Raw genomic sequence first — 4,760 nt, forward strand, 5'->3', positions numbered from 1 at the left:
TCTCCTCAGCAAACTCTATGAGAGTGTCGACATAGAAGGTCTGACCATCGATGGTGGGCTTCTTCATCAGCTTGTCCATGTCAAAATTCATCACCAGATCTCCAACATTGAGAGCGATCCTGCCCTTCCTGACATCGATAATAGCGTCTGATGTAGCTAGAAAAGGTCTCCCAAGGATAAGAGGATCTTTAGGCTCTTCTCCATACTCCAGAACCACAAAGTCAGTCGGTATCATGCAGTCTCCAACCTTGATTGGAACATCTTCTAGCACTCCTTCAGGTATCCGTGTCGAACGATCAGCTAGGATGATAGATATCCTTGTTGGTTTGAAGTCAGTCATGCCGAGATTGACAGCTACCGAATAAGGCATGAGGTTAACACTTGAACCCAGATCACACAGCGATCTCTTGAATCTTTCTGTGAAGATAGAGCAATCCAAGACAAAGCTTCCTGGATCAGACAGCTTCTCTGGAATTCGGTTCTGAATCACTGCACTGACTTGCTCAGAAATCATCATCACCCCTTGTTCATGGCTGAGATTATTGGTCACCATTCGCTTCACATAACGTCTTATAACAGGAGTGATTTTTACAGCATCAACCAAAGGTATCTCAATCACAAGCTTTTCCATCAAAGCTTTGCATCGTGCATCATCAAGCTCTTGCTTGGACTTCCTAGGGCTCCTTGGGTAAGGAACTTTAGGTTTGTAGACTTTCTCCTCAGCAGATTTCGGATTTGGAGCATCAACAGCTTTGCTCTGTGGTTGGTGACGCCGACGCTGGTTTTGGTGTCGCTCGACACCGGCTCTGCAATCTCAGGAACTTCTTCAGAATCTTCTAAATCCACGACTTCAGGTGCATGAGGCGTTTTCTTGGGCTCAGAACTCAGATTTTTACCACTCCTCAACGTGATAGCACTGCAGTGATGTCTTGGATTGGTGTCAGTCTTCCCAGGAAGAAAACCTTCTTGCCTTTTGACAGAACCTGCAGTTTGGGCAACCTGCGTATCGAGCTGCTTGACATGGGTGTTCAGAGCTTCGATTTTCCCATTCAGATCAAGGTAGAGAGCATCCATCTTTCCATTAAAGTCCACGGTGAGCTTCTGCTGACCTTCCAGAATTTTTTCCAGCATAGACTTCATCTCATTGTCAAGATTTTGAGGTTGAGATGAAGGAGTGCTGTAATTTCTGGAGAAACTGTTGTTGGGAAAGGGCTTCTGGTACTGAGGCTTAGGCGTGTAACCAGAGTAGTTCTGATTACTGTTGAAGGTACTCCTCTGATTGTTTCCATTGTAATTCCCAATGTAGTTTCTGTTACCTTGCTGATTACCAAACCTCTGACCCTGAAATCCTGATCCACTGACAAAGTTGACATCCTCCACCTCAGCTTCATCCTCAGGTTCGAAACTCTCCACCTCCTGTGCGAATCTGACAGATTTCTTACCCACTAAAAGGCTGTGCACAGAGTCAAGTTTAGCTTTCACCTCAGCGATCTGCGATCTATCCATGTTCCCAGCTTGTTTCTTTCGCTCATGATCTGCATTCTTGGTGCTATTGCTGGATGCCAAATTTTCGATGAGCTCAACAGCTTCTTCTGGGTGTCTGGTGTTGAAGTTACCATTGCTTGCTGCATCAAGTGCCATCTGATACCTCCAGTCGATACCTCTGAAAAAGATACCCAACAACTGCACATCGCTGAAGCAATGATGGGGGCAGTCTCGCTGGTACGATTTGAATCGCACCCAAGAACCTTAAATTGGTACTAGTGAACACAAATTGACCCACTTAAAATATGAGTATCATATAGAGCAATTCACTATAGAAATCAAAACTCTAAATGGGTAATAACGAATCCAAATCAAACAATGTAAACCCTAAACCTTAAAAATAAATAATAAACTTTGATAGATACTATACAAACTATTTAGGATACTAAACACACAAAAGAGATATAAAACCGTTAAGGAAAACATAAATTACAACAACCATAAAAACATATAAATGTATAAATCTATACCATAAATGGGTAATAGCGAACCCAAATTGAATAACACAAAATATGGCTACCACATAAACAATCAACTATAGAAATCTAAACACTAAATGGATACTAACGAAACCAAATTGAATAATATAAACCCTAAAACTTAAATAAAAATTATAAACCTAACCCCTAAAAATAAATAATAATGTAATCCAAAACCTAAACCCTAATCTAAACCCAAATTGAATATCGTAAACCCTAAACCTTAAAAATAAATAGTAAACCTTGATGGATACTATACAACCAATTTAGGATACAACACATAGAAAATGGATATTAAACCGTTAAGGAAAAATATAAAATACAACAACCAAAAAACTTATATAAATGTAGAAATCTATACCCTAAATGGATAATAGGGAACCCAAATTAAATCACGTAAAATATGGGTACTATATAGAACAATCAACTATAGAAATCTAAACCCTTAATGGGTACTAGCGAACCCAAATGAAAAAATTATAATATATGAAAACCATAAATAACATATAGTTATTAAAATCTATACCCTAAATAGCTGATAGAGACACAAATTGAATAACGTAACCTGTAAACACTAAGAAACAAAATATTAAACCTTGATGAATACTATTCAACCATTTGACGATATTAAACACACAAACGCAATATTAAACCTATAAAGAAAAACATAAAGTACAACAACCGTAAAAACATTAAAATGTAGAAATCTATATCCTAAATGGGTGATAACAAACCCCAATTGAATCATAGAAAATATGGCTACCATATAGAATAATCAACTATAAAAAGCTAAACCCTAAATTAGTACTAGCGAACCCAAATTGAATCATGTAATATATGACTACCATATAGAGTGAAATATAAACTCCAAATGGGTAATAGCAAACCTAAATTGACTATCGTAAACTCTAAACCATAAAAAAAACTAAACCTTGATGAATTCCTTAGTTTTAAAATATTAAATTAATTTATTGATAAGTTTTAGCAAAATTTTTATTTTTCATAAACTTTTAAGTTAAGTTTTGGATGGTTTTTAAATTTTTTTCATTCTTTGATAACTTGGAGTGGTTTATTTTTATAATTGTATATTTTTAGTTTGTGTGTTTTATTATCTAAAAGTAATAATATTTATAACATAAAAAAAGAATAATAAGAAAAAAAATCATCAGCAATTTTGGGAAAAACCCCAAAAACATGGATTTTGAATTTTGTTTAGAAAGTGGTCATTATTTTCAAAATACAGTTTTTCTAAATTTTAAAAAATCTATTTTTCAAAAATCTTAATTGGATAATAAATATATATATTTATGAAAAAACAAAAACGAAAAACTGTTTAAGAAAATTAAAATAATTACAGTTTAAAGTATGTGGGAAATAAAAAAAGATTATAATAATAAAGAAGGTTAAAAAAGTATGTGAGAAGAGAAAGAAGATAAAAGAAAAGAAAAAAAAACATATTATAATGACATATTCGTAAATAAATTAAAAGGTTAGGACCTAATAAAGAAAGTAAACAGTAAAAACCACCTAATCCTTTGTCTGATTTCAAAACTACCCATTTCTCAAATTAAAAACTTAAAAACTACCCATACAGCAATTTTCTCTTGTTTTTTATCTTTTTTTTATCTTTTTTTTCTTTTTTTTTTCTTTAGTTTTTCTTCTTTATCGTATTTTCCTTATATTTCTTCATTGTTTTCCATCTATAGCTCTCCTTCTTTTTTCACGTCTTCTTCTTAGTTTTCTTTCATTATCTTTTTTTTTTTTTCCTTCTCCTCATCATTTCCTTCTTCAATTGTTGAAGGAAATAACTATTAGGCAATGAATTTACATAAGAAGAACGGCTAGAAAGAGAAAAAATATTTAAATCACGAACTAAAATAAATAAAAAACATAAATTTTTATTTACCTGATGAGTCTATTGTAAGCAAGAGATGAAATATTCAATCAGCAAAGTATGAACTATAAAAATAGTAGGTTTTCATTACGGAAATGCGTAAATAATAGTATATATCGATTTTTTAAAAAGATGTGGGTGAATTTTTTTTTAAAATGCTAGATCTTAGAAGACGGACATTGTATGTAAGAAAACGTGCAAATCGAGAAAAATATATATAGCATGATGGATACGCTAGAGTTTAGGTTAATACCAACTTTGTTATCGGTGGCCCATAACCAAAATCAGTGACTAGGGCCGACTTCGAGATCGGTGGCCTATAAACAAAATTGCTTACCCATAATCGAGGGAAAAAGGCCTTGTCACGAGGTTTTAAAGTGGAAATATTCTTGTGGAGAAATGATTGAGCTTGTTTTAGGATTAACCTTTCATATTGTTATCTCATGTTATCTCACGTTATTCTGATGGTGAACTGTGGGCGTCTCTAAGGATCATTCTCACTGAGTGATCTTCATTACTCACCCCTCTTTCTTCCTGTTGCTCTTTCAGGTTAGGTTGATCGGCAAATTTATATTGTTGTTGTCACCTGAGCGTTTTCAAGGAACCAAGCCAGGCGGCAAACCAAAATGAACGGGTATTATGTTTTTATTACTGCTTACTATATGTTTCATAATAATATTGGGTGGTGATATTTTGCATAAATTTGATTTTTTATATATAGTTAATTACAGAGTGATATGGATTTTTACGACCCAACTAATTTTGTTAGAATGAGTGGTCAAGTATAGTGCCGTCCAAATTTTTTGGTGGCTTAAAGCATAAAAAAATTGTGGCCTTTTAAA

The sequence above is a fragment of the Eutrema salsugineum genome, unplaced genomic scaffold (assembly GCF_000478725.1).
Source record: "Eutrema salsugineum unplaced genomic scaffold, Eutsalg1_0 scaffold_3, whole genome shotgun sequence".
NCBI lineage: Eukaryota > Viridiplantae > Streptophyta > Magnoliopsida > Brassicales > Brassicaceae > Eutrema > Eutrema salsugineum.